The sequence below is a fragment of the Piliocolobus tephrosceles genome, chromosome 10 (genome assembly GCF_002776525.5).
Source record: "Piliocolobus tephrosceles isolate RC106 chromosome 10, ASM277652v3, whole genome shotgun sequence".
Taxonomy (NCBI): domain Eukaryota; kingdom Metazoa; phylum Chordata; class Mammalia; order Primates; family Cercopithecidae; genus Piliocolobus; species Piliocolobus tephrosceles.
In genome coordinates, this window is record NC_045443.1 from 1,287,181 (window position 1) to 1,310,866 (window position 23,686).

The 23,686-nt window shown below is 42.3% G+C and overlaps 1 protein-coding gene, 1 non-coding gene and 1 pseudogene across 2 annotated transcripts in view; 1 reads left to right on the top strand and 2 right to left on the bottom strand.

Annotated features, from left to right (window-relative positions):
• Window positions 1-23,686, top strand: part of ERC1 (ELKS/RAB6-interacting/CAST family member 1) — a 545,652-nt gene that overhangs the window by 15,699 nt on the left and 506,267 nt on the right. The window lies entirely within an intron of this gene.
• Window positions 15,837-16,316, bottom strand: LOC113219817 (annotated as a pseudogene).
• On the bottom strand, window positions 16,191-16,324 carry LOC111520335. The gene has a single exon (XR_002724645.1). It is a non-coding gene; the product is annotated as a small nucleolar RNA SNORA70 (small nucleolar RNA).

The following is a 23,686-nucleotide window of genomic DNA, read 5'->3' on the forward strand; positions in this document are numbered from 1 at the left end:
TTGATGACTTTCTTCTCTCTGGCTGTCTACCTTTTTCTGTGTGTGTGTGTATAAATTTTTATTTTTTTCCTCATTGTTCTTATAGAATTCAGGTTGCTGAACTTTTCAAGGAAGAAAGACCATATTTAACTTCTGATTCATCTTTAAGAAGTTGTAATTAATGGTCCGAGAGACTCATAGGGATTTCTTCTGAAGTAAGAAGCAGCTATGTTTTACATCTTCAGATGCCACATAGGTGACTTTTCTACCTTCATGGTAGTATTCACTTTACTTTCATTAAAGGCAAGTCATTTTGAGTACTTAAAATTGGTTTCCATCCCTTTTCTAAACTTAAAACATTTTTAAAGAAATCTTTATTTTCACCTGGAGTCTCACTCTGTCGCCCACGCTGGAGTGCAGCGGTGCTATCATGGCTTACTACAGCCTCGACCTCCCAGGCTCAAGCGATCCTCTTGCATCAGCCTCCCAAGTAGCTGGGACTACAGGAGTGCACCACCACACCCAGCTAATTTTTTGTATTTTTTGTAGAGATGGGGTTTTGCCGTGTTGCCCAGGCTGGTCTCAAACTCCTGAGCTTAAGTAATCTGCCCACCTTGGCCTCCCAAAGTGTTGGGATTACAGGCATGAGCCACCATACCTGGCCTCTTTTCTGAACTTTTATATGAAATTTAGGCCGTATCTTTGCTTGATGTTATTCTCCCTTGCATTTAGATATAAAGTTATTAAACAGAAAAAGTTACCGAGGGTGGATAATGATTGGCGATTTCATGTGATTTTTCTGGTGGTTACTGTAGTCAATTTTATAGCATTGCCAAGTTTCTGAATCCAATTCTGAATAACGTGATCGTTTTTTCTTATGCTTCGGGACTGATAGTTTTTGAAGAGCAGCGGTTCTTATCGGGTTTCCTGTTGTTTTTAAAATGAATCAATTGAAAATGGGCATAAATTATTTGTTAAGTTTGAACTTGACAAATGCAGGTAAAGTATAATGATACTATATTTCTGTACAGCAAGTATATACATATATATTTTTTAAATCACCAATCAGGATTTCCTTCCAAAGTTCAGAATTAGGTTTTGATTCTTAACAGTTTATATTATAATAATTTATTATTATTACTTTTTTGAGATTCTTTAACAATTTATATTAAAATTCTTATTACTTTTTTTTTTGGAGACAGAGTCTTGCTCTGTCGCCCAGGGTGGAGTGCAGTGACGCAATCTTGGCTCACTGCAACCTCCGCCTCCTGGGTTCAAGCAGTTCTCTGCCTCAGCCTTCCGACTAGCTGGGATTACAGGCTCCCACCACCACGCCCGGCTTATTTTTGTATTTTTAGTAGAGACGGGGTTTCACCGTCTTGGCCAGGCCGGTCTTGAACTCCTGACCTTGTGATTCACCCACCTTGGCCTCCCAAAGTGCTGGGATTACAGGCTTGAGCCACTGCGCCCGGCCAGTATTATTACTATTTTTTGAGACAGATTTTTCTCGCTCAGGCTGGAGCTCGTTGCAGCCTCGAATTCTTAGTCTTAAGCAATCCTTCTACCTCAACCTTCCAAGTAGCTGGGACTGTAGGCAAGCACCAGCATGCCTGGCAATTTTTCTGTTTTTAGAGACAGGGTGTTACTCTGTCACTTAGGCGCAATTTCAGCTCACTGTAGTCTTGACCTTCCACTCTTAAGCGATCTACCCACCTCGCCTCCTGCATAGCTGGGACTACAGGGTTGTGCCACCATGCCCAGCTCTTTTTTGTAATTATTTTGTTTTGTTTTTAAGAGATGGGGTTTTGCCATGTTGCCCAAGTTGGTCTCAAAACCCTGGGCTCAAATGATCCCCCCACCTTGGCCTCCCAAAGTGCTAGTATTACAGGCATGTATCACTGTATCTGGCCTTTTCTTCTTTTAATAGAGACAGGGTCTTGCAGTCCAGGCTGGTCTTGAATTCTTTGGCCTCAGGCGATCTTCTGCCTCGGCCTCCGAAAGCCCTAGGATACAATTCTTCTAAATAGTGTAGCAAAAATACCTGCTTTATAAATTTTTCATTTTTGTAGTTGTTCAAAAAGTACACATATATTTCCTTTTTTCTTTTTTTGTTCCTCATTCAAAAAACATGGAAAATCTAATATACAGTATATGTGTGTATATAGTATATATAATGTATATATGTATGTGAACACATAGTATATATAATGTATATATAATATATAATGTACATGCATATATAGTACATAAAATGTATATGTGTATTATAGGGTATATATAGTAACAGTATAGTTTGTGTATATATATATGACTCTGTATTGTGTTCCATCTTGGCAGTACAATGTTTGAGGCCGTGTCTCCACCCTCAGGATGCTGGTGACCAGGGAGGGAGACAGTAAACGGGCAGTTACAGTAGAGTGTGATAAGTGTTAATGATATGTGCAAGAACTAGGGGGTTTAAGGGAGTGGCGAAAGAGGCTGGAAGTTGGGTTTGGATCATGAAGGGCTTTGTAAACCCTGTTGAAATCTAACTTTTACCTTGGGGCAATGGCAAGACTGGAGACTTTTGAGTAAAGGAAATAACAGTTGTATATTTGTATTTTACAACAAATGGATAAGAGGAGGCTAAGTGAGGAAGCCAATTAGGAGGCTGTGGACTTGTTCCCACTAAAGCCTAAATGCTAAAGTAGTGACAGTGCGGATAGAGATACATACAGAGTTGAAAGGTTTGACAGGACTGGGTAATTCTCTCTTTTTTTTCTCTCTCTCTCTCTCACTGGGTAATTTTCTCTCTGTGTGTGTGTGTGTGTGTGTGTGTGTACACACTTTGTGGGGAAATGACAGTTGATGGAGAGGAAGAAGACTAAGGTGATTCCCAGACTTTCAGATGGAACCCCTGGACTAGGAACAGTGCTGTTGGGGGTACAGTAGCCACTAGCCACGTATGGCCATTAAGGTATGTCTAAACTAATTTAAGTAAAATAAGATTTAAAATTCAGTTCTTCAATTGCACTAGCCACACAAGTATAGAATGGCAGACTCTTAAATTGTACAGATTTAGTCCAGAGTGTTATGAAGTTATAAATTCAAGAGTATCCACAGAGATTCAAGCAGAAAATAATATCTGGCTATATGTGTTTAACAGCAGTGTGGCCTCTGTGTTGGACAGTGCAGATACAGAACATTTCTGTTACAGAAAGTTCAGTGGGACAGCAGTGGTCTGCAGTTTTTCTTCTTTTCCCCCCATAAGGAAAGTCAGAATAACAGGTGGTTTTCTCTAGTCTCCTAAGAATTTTGGTTCCACAATATTCTGTTGTGGGATATTGTTAGCCAGGGATTCTGCTAGATACCATCCTACTACTGTCAACCACCATCACCCAGTCATCAGAATAGGATGTTTCTGTAATCAGAGAAGGTTCTTTTGGACAGCACCCAGCTAGAGAGGTGGTGATGTCATTCATTGAGCTATTGATGGTTGTGGTGAGGGACAACAGGAGCCGCTAGAAAGCACTGTTTATTAGAAATAGGAGCCACATATGTAATTTAAAAATTTTTAGTAGCCACATTAAAGAGTAAAAAGAAACAATTGGATTTTATCTTATTTAACACAGTATGTCCAAAATATGATTTACAGCACATTTAAACATTTAAAAATTATTGCTCTATTTACGTAAATTTTTTTTATTTTTTTGAGACAGGGTCTTGCTGTGTTGCTCAGGCTGGTCTCAAACTCCTGGGCTCGAGTGATCCACTTGCTTCAGCCTCCCAAAGTGCTGGGATCACAGGTGTAAGCCACATTCGTTTTTAATAGTAGATCTTTGAAATCAATTGTATACTTTCATAGTATATCTTAATTGAAATGCTAAGTTTTGTTTTGTTCTTTCATTATTTTCAAATGCTAAGTTTTATCAGAAATATTTAATCCCTATTTATATCTGTAAATCATAAAATTTACAGTTGAAAAAGTAGATTTACATGCCCAGGTTATTCCAAACATGCTTAAAACTTTTCCAGTAATGTAATTAAGTATCGGTTTTTAAATTTAAGTTTCAATTCCATGAAATAAGATTAAAAATTCAGTTCCTCACTCTCACTAGCCACCTTTCAAGTGCTCAGCACTCAGCATCTGCATATGGCTAGTGGCTACCGTATTGGATAACACAGCTCTGGAATAACTGCTCACTGGATGGTTGGAAAGTCAAGTCTGGAGTTTAGGAAAGAGGTAGCAAAACAGAAGTTAGAAGGGAAGAATTGTGAGGAACATGGGGATTAAAAAAAACGTTTGTGACTTTGAACAAACCAATTTTAATCTTTGTGCTCCACTTAAAATCGATAAAAGCATCTTGGTGAGAGTATAATAGTAGATGAATATGCATTATCTTGTAGTGGTAAAGATTTTGACTTTAGAGTTCGATAAAGCTCTGTGATCTTGGGCAACTTTCTGGGCCTAATAAAATCTTTCTCCTTGAAAGGGGTTTGCTGTTGGGATTAAATGAAGTATTGTGACAAATGTTTACTGCATGTAATATCGTATTTTTTTACTTTTAAGTTGCCGTTTCTTTTTGGTGGGGTGTACCATCAACTTAACAATTCATTCTTTTTAGGATAAAAGAAATATAATTTAGTTATACATGTTAATTACAAGCTGTATCCCAATTCAGAAACTTTAAAATATGAAAAACTGTTCATCTTAAAATATTAATATTGATGAGTATTCATTATAAACTAGATACTGTGTTAAATGCTTTATATGCTGATGTAAAAGGTTTGATTTTTATAAATATGCAATGTAATATATTTCTGTTATAAAGTTTCATTTCAGTAAATTCTGTAATACAAATTTCTTATACTTCTGGAAACTTTAAAATGCATGATGGTATAACTCCTTTCTTAGTTATTTTAGGGACCACTGAATTCTGCTTGAATCTCTTTGGATACTTTTATGATTTCTCCAGGCTAAATCTGCAGAATTTGAGTCTGTAATTCTACCGTAGTGAGTACACATATAAAGAATTACTATTTAAAAAACTGCCTTGGTAGAGTTTATTCAGAGAGGCATGGTAACCAAGGAGAGGAGAATGGACTTTTCCAGATCAAAGAGACAGGAAATATTGGCTGGGTGCCGTGCTCATGTCTGTAATCTCAGCACTTTGGGAGGCCAAGGTGAGCGGATCACTGCAGGTCAGGAGTTCGAGACCGGCCTGGCCAACATGGTAAAAACTCATCTCTACTAAAAATACAAAAATTAGCCGGGCGTGGTCGCGGGTGCCTGTAATCCCAGCTATTCCGGAGGCTGAGGCAGGAGAATCACTTGAACCCAAGAGGAGAGGTTGCAGTGAGCCGAGATCATGCCACTACATTCCAGCTTGGGTGACAGAGAAGGACTTTGTCTCAAAAAAAAAAAAGAAATATGATTTTTTTTTTTTTTGAGACAGAGTTTCATTCTTGTCGCCCAGGCTGCAGTGCAATGGCACCATCTTGTCTCACTGCAACCTCCACCTCCCGGGTTCAAGTGATTCTGAGTAGCCAGGATTACAGGTGTGCACTAGCACACTTGGCTAATTTTTTTTTTTTATTATTAGTAGAGACAGGTTTTCACCATGTTGGCCAGGCTAGTCTTGAACTCCTGACCTCAGGTGATCCACCCGCCTTGGCCTCCCAAAGTGCTGGGATTCCAGACGTGAGTCACCGAGCCTGGCTGGCTATATGAATTTTTTTTTTTTTTTTTTTTTTTGAGGCGGAGTCTCGTCGCCTGGGCTGGAGTACAGTGGCCGGATCTCAGCTCACTGCAAGCTCCGCCTCCCGGATTTACGCCATTCTCCTGCCTCAGCCTCCCGAGTAGTTGGGACTACAGGCGCCCGACACCTCGCCCGGCTAGTTTTTTTGTATTTTTAGTAGAGACGAGGTTTCACCGTGTTAGCCAGGATGGTCTCGATCTCCTGACCTCGTGATCCACCCGTCTCGGCCTCCCAAAGTGCTGGGATTACAGGCTTGAGCCACCGCGCCCGGCGGCTATATGAATTTTAATGCTTTGCACATTCTTTTCTTTTTTTGGAGACAGAGTCTCACTCTCTCGCCCAGGCTGAAGTGCAGTGGCGTGATCTCAGCTCACTGCAAGCTCCGCCTCCCGGGTTCACGCCATTCTCCTGCCTCAGCCTCCTGAGTAGCTGGGACTACAGGCGCCCGCCACCATACCCGGTTAATTTTTGTATTTTTAGTAGAGACGGGGTTTCACCTGTTAGTCAGGATGGTCTCGATCTCCTGACCTCGTGATCCGCCCGCTTCAGCCTCCCAAAGTGCTGGGATTACAGGCGTGAGCCTCCGCGCCAGGCCGCAAATTCTTTTCTGTGGTCTTTTTCTTAAGTCTCATCTTCTGGCAGTGTGCCATTCCACCAGTTTCTTCGAGAAGACAAGAAACGTGTTTATAATGCTTACCCATGCATCATATACACAGGGTGTACTAGGAAATCTTACTGCCTTTTTTTGTGGTAGTGTCAGCATACCCACTCAGGTCTGAAATAATATTAGACATTTTACATCTGTATTATTGGAAATAATGAAAAATCTTATATGTGCCAAGTACATTTGGTGGTAGCAACTGCAAGTGCTGTGTTGAAAATGACTTTGAGACTAGGTACAAAAGGACGAAATGTTCACCTTGGAATTACAGTGACTTTCCTTTTGTTTCTGTTTAAGTCTTCTTAACATTTTTCCTTTCTTTTGTTTTTTGAGACAGGATCTCACTCCATCACCCAGGCTGGAGTGCAGTGGTGCCATCACCTCTCATGTTCACAGCAGCCTTGACCTTTTGGTCCCAAGCTGTCCTCCTACCTCAGCTCCCAAGTGGTTGGGACTACAGGCATGCACCACCACGCCTGGCTAATTAAAACAATTTTTTTGTAGAGACAGGGTCTCTCCATATTGCCCCGATTGGTCTCCAACTCCTAGGCTCAAGCGATCTGTCTACCGTGGCCTCCCAAAGTTCTAGGATTACAGGTGTGAGCCATCTTATTTGGCCAACATTTTCCTTTTTAAATAAGTAGTGTTTACCTGTTTGGAAAATTTTGATAACTGTTAGGAAAAAACTAGGTTTCGTCTCGTCTTTTGGCTCTGCTTATATTTGCAAAATTGAGAGTATACTGCACATTAAAATATATTCTTGAAGGCCAGGCACAGTGACTCATGCCTGTAATCCTAGCACTTTGGGAAGCCAAGTTGGGTGGATCACCTGAGGTCAGTAGTTCGAGACCAGCCTGTCTGGTTAGCTTGGCTAACATGGTGAAACCTTTCTTTCCTAAAAATGCAAAAATTAACTGGGTATGGTTGAGAATGCCTGTAATCCCAGCTACTTGGGAGGCTGAGGCACGAGAATTGTTTGAACTCAGTAGGTAGAGGTTGCAATGAGTGGAGATGACGCCACTGCACTCCAGTGTGGGCGACAGAGTGAGACTCTGAAAAAAAAATATCCTTTTTCATTATTGTATTATAAACATTTTTTAAATGGCAGACATTGGTTTGTAAATGGTTTTTGTAGGCTTCATGTTAAGTCATAAATACTTCACTTAAACATTCCTCAATGAAATGAGTACTAATAAAGCTGGTGTATCTTTATAAACTTTTCTCTACATTTTGGATCATTTGAGTAGATTGGATTTTCCTGTTCATAGAATTACTGGATCAAAAGATACGTTTTTTTTTTTTTGAGACGCAGTCTCGCTCTGTCGCCCAGGCTGGAGTGCAGTGGCGCGATCTCAGCTCACTGCAAGCTCCGCCTTCCGGGTTCACGCCATTCTCCTGCCTCAGCCTCCCGGGTAGCTGGGACTACAGGCCCCCGCCACCTTGCTGGCTAGTTTTTTGTATTTTTTAGTAGAGACAGGGTTTCACCGTGTTAGCCAGGATGGTCTCAATCTCCTGACCTCGTGATCCGCCTGCCTCAGCCTCCCAAAGTGCTGGGATTACAGGCGTGAGCCACCGCACCTGGCCCAAGATATGTTTTTAAGACCCTTACCAGAACCATTTTCAAACTTGCTGCTTCTCAGATGCTTTTATTGTTTTTGGGAAGAAACAAATACTTCCTGGGTACCTATAATTTTTCACTTAAACCCTTTTAAATTTATGTTTCAGACATGCAGAAAGATATAGAGAATTATGTAATTAACAGCTGTGTACCTATCACCTAGCTTAAGAAATAAACAGTTACAGAGTTAAAATTCCTGTGCAGCTCTTCCTGATTATGAATGTCTGTATTTATCAACAGTGATGTGGATATTTAATCTTTTTTTTTTTTTGAGACAGAGTCTTGCTCTGTTGCCAGGCTGGAGTGCAGTGGCGTGATCATGGCTCACTGCAACCTCCGCCTCTTGGGTTCAAGTGATTCTCCTGCCTCAGCCTCCCGAGTAGCTGGGATTATAGGCACATGCCACCATGCCCAGCTAATTGTATTTTTAGTAGAGACGGGGTTTCACCATGTTAACCAGGATGGTCTCGATCTCTTGACCTCGTGATCTGCCTGCCTTGGCCTCCCAAACTACTGGGATTACAGGTGTGAGCCATTGCTCCCAGCTGATATTTAATCTTAACCATTAATTCAGGTCTGCATCCAAGATCCTTTGGACCAGAATTCAGAATTTTTTTCAGAATTTCAGATAAGTGATATGCATATACTATGTATAACCTAACTTTTCAAGCATGTTTTGGGAATGGTCCCTAATTTCTTCATCAAACACTTTGGGATTACTGACGCAGTCCAGGTCTGGTTTTATTACCATATTAGTTACAAATTTTTGGATTTTTAGACATTTTTGTTATTCAGACTTGTGAATAAAGGTTTGTGAACAGGTACATCTGTTTTACTTTGTTCATCTTAATCACTCTGGTAGAATTTGTTGAACTTTTTGTTGAGCTGATCACGATGTAGTATGAGTTGTATAAAATGCAAGATAACATAATTTTATGTCCAAACAATTTAATATTTTAGGATTTTATGAAATCAGGTTATCAGTGAGCACTGCAGTCGTTGGGGGACTAGAACTTGACTTGTTTCAACTAAGTGGCGCGGATTGCTGTTATAACTAGAGAACCACTATGGTTAACAACCTTGTGTTTCTTTCTTTTTTTTGTTTTTTTTTTGAGACGGAGTCTCACTCTCCCCCAGGCTGGAGTGCAGTGGCGTGATCTCGGCTCACCGCAAGCTCCGCCTCCCGGGTTAACGCCATTCTCCTGCCTCAGCCTCCTGAATAGCTGGGACTACAGGTGCCTGCCACCGTGCCTGGCTAATTTTTTGTATTTTTAGTAGAGATGGGGTTTCACTGTGTTCGCTGGGATGGTCTTGATCTCCTGACCTCGTAATCTGCCTGCCTCGGCCTCCCAAAGTGCTGAAATTACAGGCATGAGCCTCTGCGCCCGGCCCAACAACCTTGTGTTTATTTCTAAGTATCTAGCTTGACAAAATATTTGTCATGATGAGAACTTTGAGAGAACTTATAATTAACTTGATTAACTGATAAGAAATATTAAAAACTGCAGTTAACTTGATTGTAAACTGAGTTACCCTTGCATTAAAAAAAGATGAATAGTATCTGACAGGTGTTAAGATTGCTTCTTTACAAATTACTGCTCCAAGCAGAGGTGGCCTTTCAGATAGGTTTGCCCTAAAACAGTGCTGCTTTAGCCACACTGTTGTATAGTTTTAGTCTCTAGTCAGTATTGGAGAATCAGATTAAGGTTACACAACTAGATGCATAGTGTTAGCAAACTTAATACATTTGAGTTACATGTTGAGTGTAGAAGCAGAGAAATCTGTGCCTTCATTGACTTGTAGATATTTTTTCCCTTCCCTTCCCCCTCTCCTTCCCCCTCTCCTTCCCCCTCTCCTTCCCCCTCTCCTTCCCCCTCTCCTTCCCCCTCTCCTCTTCTTTCCTTTCCTTTCCTTCTTCCCTCCCTGTCTCCCTCCCTCCTTCCCTCTCTTCCTCTCTTTTCTTTTTCTTTTTCTTTTCCTTTTTCTTCCCTTTCCTTCCTTTCTGTCTTTCCTGTTGGTCCTTGTTTGTCACCCAGGCTGGAGTATAGTGATGTGATCATAGGTTGCTGCAGCCTTGAACTCCTGGGCTCAAGTTGTCTTGCTGCTACAGCCTCCCAAGTAACTAGGGCTAAAGATGTACGCCACCACACCTGGCTAATTAAAAAAATTTTTTTGTAGAGACAAGGTCTTGCCGTGTTGCCCAGGCTGGTCTGAAGTGATCCTTTCGCCTTGGCTTCCCAAACTGTTGGGATTATAGGCATAAGCCATGTGCCTGGCGATTTTTTTTTTTTTTCTCAAGTCTCCTGCTATTACAGAGATATTAGCAATCAGTGTTCGTGCCTAGCCCATTAATTACTGTGTAAATTAGTGCTGAAGGGTTGTGGAGGTCTTTATTTAAACCTGTAGTTTATAATGAGACTTAAAAAAAATACAAGTTTTTTTTTTTTTTTTGAGATAGGGTTTCACTCTGTTGTCCATGCTGGGATGCAGTGGTGTGTTCTTGGCTCACCGTAGCCTCTGTCTCTGGAGTTCAAGCAATTTTTATGACTCAGCCTCCTGAGTAGCTGAGATCATAGGCGTGTGCCATCATGCCTGGCTAATTTTGATATTTTTGGTAGAGACAGGGTTTCACCATGTTGCCCAGGCTGGTCTCGAACTCCTGAGCTCAGGAGATCCACCCATCTTGGCCTCCCAAGCTGTTGGGATTACAGGCCTGAGCCACCGCACCACGCCAAAAAAAAAAAAAAAAAAAAGAAAAGTATGTAAGTGAGGAAAAAGGTGATTCCATCCGGGCTTTCAGAAATAGGCTGTTACCATACAATTCATACAAATATATATATATGTATGTGTATATACAAATATATGTATATATATCCTTTGTACTCAAATGAGATTGTCTTGTAAGCATTCTTCTATAACTTGCTTTTTTTCCACTTCGCAGTATGTTTTTGCATGTCAGATATAGATATTTACTTAAATATTTTGTTTATTTTGGTTTCTTTTACCTTTTTTTGAAACGAAATCTCTCTCTTTCCACCCAGGCTGGAGTGCAGTGGTGCAATCTCGGCTCACTGCAACCTCTGTTTCCCAGGTTCAAGCGATTCTCCTGCCTCAGCCTCCCAAGTAGCTGGGATCACAGGTGCACACCACCATGCCTGGCTAATTTTTGTATTTTTAGTAGAGATGGAGTTTCACCATGTTGGCTAGGCTGGTCCCGAACTCCTGACCTCAAGTGATCTGCCTGCCTTGGCCTCCCAAAGTGTTGGGATCACAGGCATGAGCTACTGTGCCCAGCCTCTTTTTCTTTTCTTTTTTTTTTTTTTTGAGAGAGTCTTGCTGTGTTGCCCAGGCTGGAATGCAGTGGCATGATCTTGGCTCACTGCAACCTCTACCTCTGGAGTTCAAGCAGTCCTCCCATCTGAGTAACTGGTACTACAGGCACACACCCTGTAATATGTAAATTTTGTATGTTTTGCCCAGGTAAATTTTGTATTTTTTGTTAGAGACAGGAATTCACCAGGTTGGCCAGACTGGTCTTGAGCTCCTGACCTCAAGTGATCTGCCTGCCTCAGCTTTTTAAAGTGCTGGGATTACAAGTATGAGCCACCATGCCTGGCCATTGTTTTTCTTTTTTTTTTTTTAAATTAGGATTAAAATAAATTTTTTTTAAACAGCAGCATTGTCTTATTATAGTTGAGAGATACATAAATTTATTCAGCTAATCTCTTGTTGGAAATTTAAGCTGTCTCCTTGCTGGTACAGAATGCAATAATGGAATATCATTGCACATTATGTCCGTGAACCTGTGAAAATATATTTTATGGAGAATACTTTTTAAAGTGAAACTTCTAGTTCAACAGCGTGCACATTTTAAATTTTGATAGATTATGCCAAATTGTACTTCAGTGGGATTTTAAAATTTTGGTTTATTGTTCATGTTTTCACAGGGAACCTGGGAGAGCAGCATATTTCTTGTCCCTAGTAGTATTTATAAATAACCCCTTAAGAAAATGAACAGGATCTTTAGAAGTGTTGAAGTACAGTATTAAAAATATTTGACTCGTTGATGAGCATAACCCCATTACATCAGGTTGGACTAGTAATTTTGAGATTTATGTCAGAATTTCACATATAATTATTTAAACAGCTAATAGGTGGTATATTAAATTTTCTGGTTCAACTTATAAATATCATAGCACATCTGTGTCAGCCTAGTCAACCGTAGTTGATTTGAAGTAAGCTACTATGTTGCTATTAAAGAATTTTTTGCTTTTATCCACCGGGCGCCGTGGCTCACACCTGTAATCCCAGCACTTTTGGGAGGCTGAGGCAGGTGGATCACGAGGTCAGGAGATTCAGACCATCCTGGCAAACATGGTGAAACCCCGTCTCTATTAAAAAAAAAAAATACAAAAAATTAGCCGGGCGTGGTGGCGGGCACCTGTAGTCCCAGCTACTTGGGAGGCTGAGGCAGGAGAATGGCGTGAAACTGGGAGGTGGAGCTTGCAGTGAGCCTAGATCGTGCCACTGCACTCCAGCCTGGGCGACAGAGCGAGACTCCGTCTCAAAAAAAAAAATTTGTTTTTGCTTTCATTTGTCTTAAGAATATTTGGTGTTCCTTTGGAGACTCAGTTCGTAAAGAGCTATTATGATTGTTCTAGTCTAGGAGGAGAGAGAGATTGCCGTCTGCAGTTGCATGTTATGCTTGTAGCTATTTGGGGGAAGAGTGAGAATTAAAGGCTAACATACAATCATTGTGGGTAGAAGTATTTTTATTTTTAGACCTCTGAGTATAATGGATTTCTGTGGGGTGAGGTGAGACTGGGACTGTTTTTCTCTCACAGTGTGTGTATAACCATTGGGATCAGTGCTTTTTTTTTTTTTTTTTTTTTTTTAGTACACAGTTTCACTCTGTCACTCAGGCTGGAGTGCAGTGGCGCGATCTCGGCTCACTGCAACCTCCACATCCTGGGTTCAAGTGATTCTCCTGCCTCAGCCTCCTGAGTAGCTTGGGTTACAGGTATGTGCCACCACGCCCAGCTAATTTTTGTATTTTTAGTAGAGATGGAGTTTCACCATGTTGGCCTGCTGATCTCGAACTCCTGACCTCAGGTGATCCACCCGCCTTGGCCTCCCAAAGTGCTGGGATTATAGGCGTGAGCCACTGTGCCTGTCCTGAATATTCTTTGTGTTTTTTTTCTGACAGGCTTTGTGATGTGAATAGTAATGAATTGATAGTGAAACTGTATTGTTAATAAACTCATAATTTAAGATAAGGCAGATTTCTGGTAATATTCTTCTCAGAATTATATTTTAGGAAATTTCTCTAAATGTAAATCCTGGAAAGCTTGCAGAGATTTAAATGCTGTTCTGGTATTTTTTTTTTTTTTTTTTTTTGAGATGGTGTCTTGTTCTGTCACCCAGGCTGGAGTGCAGTGGCACAATATTGGCTCAGTGCAACCTCCGCCTCCCAGGTTCAAATGATTCTCATGCCTCAGCCTCCAAAGTAGCTGGGACTAGAGGCGCGCGCTACCATGCCCTGCTAATTTTTGTATTTTTTATAGAGATGGAGTTTTGCCATATTGGCCAGGCCAGCCTCGAACTCCTGGTCTCAGGTGATCTGCCCGCCTCAGCCTCCCAAAGTGCTAGGATTACAGGCGTGAGCCACCACACCCAGCCATATGGTATTTTTTAAAAACTCGAAATATAGGGTACAAAATTCATCTTAAGTGATTGGTACATCTTTAGCTTGGTAGGTCTCTGACATAGAGTTTAATAGAGTTTTTTAGTATTGAGAACCCATTTGTCCCCACAGACATGATATTTTCTACACGTGATTGCTCTGTGTGTGTGTTCATTTTTAATTTCTGTCTTAGAGGAGAGGCATTAGTCTGAGCTTATGCTATCTTCTTGGAGTTAAGATTTCATTACAGAAGTTTGTATTTTTACTAATGCAGGAAGAACAGTTTTTTAAAAAATTGAAATCTTGCCCATTTAGTTAGTTTATTATTTTCAGGGGATAGATGACAAAAATAAATAGCAAGACATATACAGAAGGAGGTTGTCGGTTCATGGAATTAGTTTTATTTATTTATTTGTTTGTATTCAGAGTCTCATTGTGTTGCCCAGACTGGAGCGCAGTGGCGTGGTCTCAGCTCACGGCAGCTTCCACCTCCCGGGTTCTCTGTTGCCCAGGCTGGAGCGCAGTGGCGTGGCCTCAGCTCATGGCAGCTTCCACCTCCCGGGTTCAAGCGATTCTCCAAGTGATTCTCTTCCCTCAGCCTGTGGAGTTGCTGGGAGTACAGGTGGCGCCACCACACCCAGCTAGTTTTTGTATTTTTGGTAGAAACGGGGTTTCACCATTTTAGCCAGGCTGATCTCGAACTCCTGACCTCAAGTGATCTGCCCGCCTCGGCCTCCCAAAGTGCTGGGGTTACAGGCGTGAGCTACCACACCTGGCCTAATTCATGAAATTGGGATACTGTTTAAAGATAGAGAAAATTTTCTTAACTTGAGGAAAATGTTAAAAAATGCTTTCATTATATTTATTTTAGATTACATTTAGTTGCAGGTTCCATAAACTACATTCAAGATTATTACTACTTTTTAAATGTATATGAACTATCTAATGATTTTTACGTGGATTTAGATTAATTGTGGCATTGGCAAACACTTATTGCCTGCTTGATTTGTATTAGACACTGTGCTAGGTTTTGGAGATGGAGTAAGACATTACTTTTAAGGAAGTAATTAAAATAATAATTACATTATTTTAAAAGCCCCTGGTTACCTCAGAGGAGCACCTAAATTAGACTGAGGGTCATGAAGGTTTGTGTAGGATTGTGACTGTTGAACTTAGTCTGGAAAAATGATCAGTAGTTAGCCAGTTAATGGGGCAAAAGAAGGTCATGGAAACCAGAGACAGCTTGGTATTTCAGGGAATTGCATAGACCTGATTGTGGTTGTCACATGGAGAAGGAGAGTGGATAAGGAGTAGCTTCAGAGAGATAGGCAGGGTCAAGTGATAAAAAATCTCATATGTACTACCAAGGAATTCAGATTAAAAAAAAAATATTTTTTGAGACAAGGTCTGGCTCTGTCTCCCAGGCTGGAGTGCAGTGGACGTGATCTCTGCTCACTGCAACCTCCGCCTCTTGGGCTGAAGTTATCCTCCCACCTCAGCCTCCCAAGTAGTTGGGATTACAGGTGTATGCCACCTGGCCTGGCTCATTTTTTGTATTTTTAGTAGAAACGGGATTTCACCATGTTGCCCAGGCCAGTCTTGAACTCCTGAGCTCAAGTGATCCTCCTGCCTCAGGTTCCCAAAGTGCTGGGGTTATAGGTATGAGCCACTGTGCCCAGCCAAGACATTTTTAAAATGTGGGAATACACAAGCACACATTCCATTAGCTGTCAGTGGGATCCTATCACACGTTATGTAGCTCTGGAAAACACTTATGCACTCGTGAGAGAATCACAGTGAAAAAGGCCAATAACGTCATCCTGTTACGAAAATAGCTTTGCCCTCATGGACCTCCTGCAAGGGTCTTGAGCACCCCTGGAATCCCTTACCCATTTGGAGAATCATCATATTAGAAGGTCGTTGTGGCACTGGTGTTGAGAATTGTTTAGAACTTATAAAAAGAATCACATTTATTTTTGCTTTTTTTTTTTTTTTAAATATACTAATAATGTTTATTGAGGGAATCAGGATAAAAGTAAAATAACAGACAAAGTACGTAAGAAAGGGGTAATTGAAGTGAAGGCATTTTTTTTTTTAGGTGGACAGGAAGTAGAATTTATTGGTGAGTATTAATATGGGTCAGCACAGTGGAAGCCCTCATGAGTGCAGGGCCTGCCACTTGTCCAGAGCGCCACGGTTGGGAACGTACTTGACCCATCTGGGATGAGCCGCTTCTCAGCCACCATGTCTTCAAATTCATTGGCATTGAACTTGGTGAAGCCCCACTTCTTTGAGATGTGGATCTTCTGGCGGCTGGGGAGCTTGAACTTGGCCCTGCACAGGGCCTCAATCACATGCTCCTTGTTCTGCAGCTTGGTGCGGATGGACATAACTTGGCCAATGTGAATCCTGGCCACAGTGCCCTGGGGCTTTCCAATGGCACCTCGCATGCCTGTTTGGAGCCTACACTGGGGTAGTGCAAGGTCAGAAACATGAACATCCATCTGAAAGGACTGTCTCCAAGGTCCCTTAGAGCAACCCATACAACAAACAGGCTGCATCACTACCAGGGAAGCTGCTGTTTGCAGCCATTGCACACTGGGCCCCCATGAGGAAAGGAACTCAGTCGGCTTAATTAGCTGCAGTTATTTTTGCTTTTTTGAGACAAGGTCTTGCCATGTCATCCACGGCATAGTGCAGTGGCACTATCATGACTCACTATAGCCGTGAACTCTTGGTTTCAAGGAATCGTCCTGCCTCAGCTTCCTAAGTAGCTGGGACTACAGGCATGAGCCACTATGCTGGGCTATTTTTTTTTTTTTTAATTTTTTTGCAGAGATAGGATCTTGCTGTGTTGTCCAGTCTGGTCTTGAACTCCTAGACTCAAGCAATTCTCCTGCCTTAGTCTCCCAAAGTGTTAGGATTATAGGCATGGGCCACTGTGTCTGGCCAAGAAGGACATTTTATATTGTGATTCAATATGCACACCTTAAACATTGCAGAAAACAAGACTATATTATCTCTTGCTGCATTACAAGTTACTTCAAAACTTACTGGACTTAAAGAACAAACATCTGACTGGGCACAGTGGCTCATGCTTGTAACCCCAGCACTTTGAGAGACCAAGGCAGGTGGATCACCTGATACCAGGAGTTTGAGACCAGCCTGGCCAATACGGCGAAACTCCATCTCTACTAAAAATACAGAAATTAGCAGGGCCTGGCGGCACATTCCTGTAATCCCAGCTTCTTGGGAGGCTGAGGCAGGAGAATCGCTTGAACCTGGGAGATGGAGGTTGCAGTGAGCCGAGATTGTGCTACTGCACTCCAGCTTGGGCAACAGAGTGAGACTCCTTCTCAACAAAACAAAAAGAAACAAACATCTCAGATGTTATGAAGAGTGTGTACTGGGTGATTCTCACTCAGAGTCTCTAGTGAGGTTGCAGTCAAGATGTTGACTGCTGAGTTTACACTCATTGCAGTTCTTGACTGAGATTGGAGGATCTTTGAAGCTATCTCACATGGCTGTTGGCAGGAAGCCTCAGTTCCTGAATATGTGACTCTCTTCACAGGGTAGTTTGAAGTTTGAGTGTCCTCATGACATGGCAGCTGGATTCTTGAGAGAGGGTGATTTGAGAGAGTGACCAAGACACAAGCTCCAGTGTCTTAGAAGAGTTAGTCATGAAAGTACATCATTGGAAGCAAGTCACTAAGTTCAGTCTACACTCAAGGAGAGGAAATTTACTCTCCCTCTTAAAAGGAGGAGCATTAAATAATTTATGGACGTACTTTAAAAGTACCACAAATAATTATCAGGAGAATGAATCTCCCATGAGCTTCCTATTTCTGTTTTTTGAGATGGAGTCCCGCTCTTTCGCTCAGGCAGGAGTGCAGTGGTGCAGTCTGGGCTCACTGCACCCTCCACCTCCCGGGTTCAAGCGATTGTCCTGCCTCAGCCTCCCGAGTAGCTGGGATTACAGGTGTGTGCCACCATGCCTGGCTAATTTTTGTATTTTTAGTATAGACGGGGTTTCACCATGTTGGCCAGGCTGGTCTCAAACTCCTGGTCTCAAGTGACCCGCCTGCCTCAGCCTCCCAGACTGCTAGGATTACAGGCATGGGCCACCGCACCCAGCCAAGACTCTTATTTCATATACACCCTGCTGAGTATGCTAGGACTGCAAGCAGGGCCTCGACTGTTCCTAACCCAGGCCATTTTTCAGGACTGTGTTTGCAGCGGGCCACTTTGCGGGAGGAAGTAATGTCTTTCATTGGGACAAAGAGCAGGCCTACTTATTACTTACTGTAAAAGTGGTGGATTCTGGCCGGACACGGTGGCTCATGCCTGTAATCCCAGCATTTTGGGAAGCCGAGGCGGGTGGGTCACGAGGTCAAGGGTTCAAGACCATCCTGACTCACACGGTGAAACCCCGTCTCTACTAAAAAATTCAAAAAAATTAGCTGGGCGAGGTGTCGGGAGCCTGTAGTCCCAGCTACTTGGGAGTCTGAGGCAGGACAATGGCAGGAACCCGGAGGCAGAGCTTGCAGTGAGCCGAGACTGCGCCACTGCACTCCAGCCTGGGCAACAGAGCGAGACTCCGTCTCAAAGAAAACCCCCAAAAACAAAACAAAACAAAACAAAAAAAAAACCAGTGGATTCCCTAAGCCCAATGTTCCTTAGCTGTGGTGCAAACCCGCTGCATATGTAGCATCCATCTGAGCTGCTCCATGTCACCTTATGGAACTTGGGGGTAACAGGGAGACAGTGCAAACATGCTCATGCTTGCTGTGCTGTGTGTAATAAAGTTCTTTGTGTTTGACCCAGGAGACTCATGTGTTCTGTCAGTATGCATGAAATGGTCATAGGCCAAATGTATTAACCTGTAAGTAGGGTTAAATAAAACCCTAGTTCCTTCACAGTTCTCAACAATGCTTATGTTTGCTTTAGTGTGATACACTGTGAAAATAAGCTATACGTTTTATTTTCAGTTGTATTTATCTGTTTATTTTAGAGAGCCTATCTCTATCCTCCTGGAGATAGGATCTTGCTGTGTTGTCCAGGCTGGTCTTGAATTCCGTGACTCAAACAATCCTACTGCCTTGGTCTCCCCAAGTGCTAGGATTACAGGCATGGGCTGCTGTGCCTGGCCAAGAAGTAAATTTTTTATATTGTGATCCAGTATGCACATGTGCATGCATATGCACTCCTGTAACGTTGCAGAAAACAACACAACACTACTACCTCTTGTTGTGTTACAGTTACTTCAGAACTTACTGAATTTGAAAAACAAACATCTCAGATTTCATGAAGAGTGTGTTGGGTGATTCTGGCTCAGGGTATCTAGTGATTTTATTTCATTTAAAACAAACAAGAAAATAAGCTTGGTTGCAGTTTATCAAGCTGATTTCACAACCTACTATTGGGTCATAATTCTAAGTTTGAAAAACACTGATTAGGGGGCTGATATGGTTTGACTGTGTCCCCAGATATCTCATCCTGTAGTTCCCATAATCCCTACATGTTGTGGAGGGACCTGGTGGTAACTGAATCATGGAGTCGGTTACTCCATGCTGTTCTGATAGTGAGTGCCTATGAGATTGATATTTTTTTTCTTTTTTGAGACAAGAGTCTTGCTCTGTCACCCAGGCCTGAATGCAGTGGCATAATCTTGGCTCACTGAAACCTTTGCCTCCTGGGTTCAAGTGAGCATGTCTGGGTAATATTTGTATTTTTAGTAGAGAGGGTTTCACCACGTTGGCCAGGCTGGTCTTGAACTCCTGATCTCAAGTGATCCACCGACCTTGGCCTCCCAAAGTGTTGGGATTACAGGCGTGAGCCACCGCGCCAAGCCTGGATCTGATGGTTTTATAAGGGTCTTTTCCCCCTTTGCTTGGCACTTCTTCCTGCTGCCATGTGAAGGAGGATGTGTTTGCTTCCCCTTCTGCCACGATTGTAAGCTTCCTGAGGCCTCCCCAGCCCTGCAGAACTGTGAGTCAATTAAACCTCTTTCTTTTATAAATTAGTCAGCCTTGTGGGCAGTTCTACATAGAGCTTGAGAATGGACTAACGCAGGACTCTGAGGTTAGAGGCAGGCAGTCAGGTTAGAAAGTTGTTTTAATTCAGGTAGGAGAGGATGGCATAAACCAAGGTACTAATTGTGGGAATGGAGGAAGAGGGTCAATTTAAGAGGTATCTGGAAATCAAAGAAACAGGAATTGTATTTTTTGGATAATATGTGTATATGTGGAATATGAAGATTTCGGAAGGACTCTCAGGCTCTGGCTTGAGCAGCTGATGTTATTCATTTGAATAGATGTTGTCCACCGCCATGTTCTTTTTTTTTATTTTATTTTTTTCCCTGCATCAGCAGATTTGGTTATGGAGTGGGGAGACCTTGATGTGGAATTCAGTTTGGGGGCAGGTGTGTTTGAGGTGCATGTGAGGAGTATAAGTGAAGATGTCCAGAAGTGGAATACATAGTTCTGATTCTCAAAGGAGAAGTAAAAAAGTACTGGAGAAGTAGTAAATTTGGAGTCTCTGTTGTACATATGTTATTTTAAGCTGGTGGAGGCAGGGAGAAAGGATTTCTTAAGGATGATATTGTAGTGTGAGAATAACATAGGGATGAAGATCAGAAACATTTAAGGGAGGAACAAACAAAGGAGGAGGAGGGTTAGAAGAAAAGAGCATATGATATAAAAAAACCAAGAGAGGAGAGTGTCAAAAAATTGGGAGTGCTTAAGAAACAAGGTGTATTTATAGACGAAAGTTAAAAAGGCATTAGAGAGGAAAAGCGATCATTAAGGTTTCTCTGGAGAAGCCAGAGGGAATAGGGACTCAAGTACCATGTGGAAGGATTAGCTGTAGCCCACTTCCAGCAGAATAGAGGAAGTTAAGGATGGTTGTTGCTGTAAATGAACATGTGGTGAGAGGAAGTTGAGATAGTTCCTGTTTGATTTCTCTGTTTCTCTCTAATGTAGGAGGTGAGATATATAAATTTGGTAGGGCTGTCATAAGAAAGTACCATCAGCTGGGTGTGGTGGCTCACGCCTGTAATCCCAGTACTTTGGGAGGCTGAGGCAGGTGAATCCCTCGGGCCCAGGAGTTCGAGACCAGCCTGGGCAACATGGTGAAACCCCACCTCTACCAAAAATACAAAAATTAGCTGGGTGTGCTGGTGCTTGCCTGTAGTCTCAGCTACTCGGGTGGCTGAGGTGGGAGAAGTGCTTGAGCCTGGGAGGTTGAGGCTATGGGGAGCTGTGATCCTACCACTACACTCCAGCCTGGGTAACAGAGGAGACCCTGTCTCAGCAAACAAAAACACAAAACATCTCCCACCCCTCCACCCCCACACACAAGACCACTGATGATGTGCTTAACAACAATTTCTTGTTTTTTTTTGTTCCAAGACAGAGTCTCGCTCTGTCGCCCAGGTTGGAGTGCAGTGGCGCCATCTCTGTTCACTGCAACCTCCACCTCCCGGGTCCAAGGGATTCTCCTGCCTCAGCCTCCGGAGTAGCTAGAACTACAGGCACACGCCACCATGCCCAGCTAATTTTTGCATTTTTAGTAGTGACAGGGTTTCACCATGCTGTCCAGGCTGGTCTTGAACTTCTGACCTCAGGTGATCCACCCATTGTGGCCTCCCACAGGGTTGGGATTACAGGCATGAGCCATCGTGCCTGGCACAATAATTTGTTTTCTCATAATTCTGGAAACTAGAATTCTGAGACAAAGGTGTTGGCCTGCTTGGTTTCTTCTGGAGGCCTATCTCTTTGGGTTGTACCTGGCCATTTTCTGGTGTCTTTACATGGTCTTTCCTCTGTGCTTGCCTGTGTCCTAATCTGTTTTTATAAGGATACTAGTTATATTGGATTAGAGCCCACCCCAGTACCCTCCTTGAACCGTAATTCTTTAAGGACCCTATCTAAAATATGGTCACATTCTGAGGTATGGGGGTTAAGACTTCAATTCAGGAATTTTGGATTAGGGGACACAATTCATTCAAATGACATGAAGTCATTTGCTGAAAGTGCAAGGCAGAAGGCCGAGATTTGAAATAACCCACCATAACAAATATTGCATAGGAAGCTAACTAAGAGACTTGTGCGGCTCTGGGAGAGAAACACGGGCCCAGCTGAGGTAGGAAATCAAACTGAACAGCTGCATGATTTTCTCTAGCAGCAACCAGGACTCTAGGTTTATAAATCAATCACTAAAGGTGTTTCTCTTGACTTAATTTAGAGAAAGAGTTTAAAATATGTGCAATTTTCCCCAAACTTTTGTGGTATAATTTATATACAGTCATTGCACATATTTAAAGTGTACAGTTTGATCGGTTTTAACATAGATACATGCCTGTGAAACCACCGTCCCAAACACAATAGAGAACATTTCAGTCACCCCCAAAAGTTTCCCCTTGCTCCTTTATGATCCATGCCTTCCTCTACCCAGTCCCTAGTCATGTACTTAGTAAATTTCTGTCATAATAAATCTAGAATTTTACATAAATGAAGTCATACTCTGTGACTTATTTGGTCATAGTTTTGGTCAGATTGTTTAAAGTACAAGAATTATTATTTTGTGGTTTTATTCCTTTTTTTTTTTTTTTGAGATGGAGTCTGGCTCTGTCTGGGCTGGAGTGCAGTGGCCGGATCTCAGCTCACTGCAAGCTCCGCCTCCCGGGTTCACGCCATTTTCCTGCCTCAGCCTCCCGAGGAGCTGGGACTACAGGCGCCCGCCACCTCGCCCGGCTAGTTTTTTGTATTTTTAGTAGAGACGGGGTTTCACCGTGTTAGCCAGGATGGTCTTGATCTCCTGACCTCGTGATCCGCCCGTCTCGGCCTCCCAAAGTGCTGGGATTACAGGCTTGAGCCACCGCGCCCGGCCTATTCCATATTTTTAAAAAGAAATTTTTAAAAACACCGTCTTCCCTGAAGCTCATGAGATTAAAAAGCTATATGAGGGCTTCCCTCAGATATAACTGGTGAATTCCTTCCCTTGTCCTATAAATGAATATAGTTCTGAAAATAACAAACTCCACTTGGAAATACCATTTTGGATTTGAAAGTGACTTGAATATTAGAGTGCACCTGCTGATGTTGAAAACAATGTGAATTTTTGTTATTGGATCTTAGCCTTTTTTTTTTCTCTGTCGCCCAGGCTGGAGTGCAGTGGCGCGATCTCGGCTCACTGCAAGCTCCGCCTCCCGGGTTTACGCCATTCTCCTGCCTCAGCCCCTCCCGAGTAGCTGGGGCTACAGGCGCCACCACCGCGCCCGGCTAGTTTTATGTATTTTTAGTAGAGACGGGGTTTCACCGTGTTAGCCAGGATGGTCTTGATCTCCTGACCTCGTGATCCGCCCGTCTCGGCCTCCCAAAGTGCTGGGATTACAGGCTTGAGCCACCGCGCCCGGCCTGATCTTAGCCTCTTTAATGTGATTTAGTTCCTCCACTACGTGGAAATAGAATTCGGCACAGCGGCAGAGTGGGATTTTTTTTTTTTTTTTTTTTTTTTTTTTTGGTGAATGTGGCAGTTTAAAGTTCTCATGGTGTGATTCCTGAAACTCTTGCATTTCTGAATTATTTTATTGTTTGACTTATTTTGTTCTGCCTTCCATCTTTTAAAAAAGACTTTGTCCTACTTAATAGAAAGATATAAGTGATTGTTTGAGTTCTACACCTGGGAAAATCTAAGCTGTAACCTAAAGTTTAGAGTGGTAAATTAGTAGGATGCACTGCCTTAAAATTGTGAGAACCTTTAATATCCTGTGGACACTTGAGACGTTAACATCAGCAGATGATGGTGGTTAAGCATGATAGTTAGCAGCCTCCAGGGATCTGGAATTAGGCTGCCTTAATTCAAATCTTGACCCTACCATTTAATAGCTGTGTGTCTTTAGATAAGTCACTTAAGCCGTCTAAGCCTCAACTTTATCTGTAAAATGGAAATAATGACAGGACCCGTCTTATTCATACAAAATACTAAATTATACATGAATATTGAAT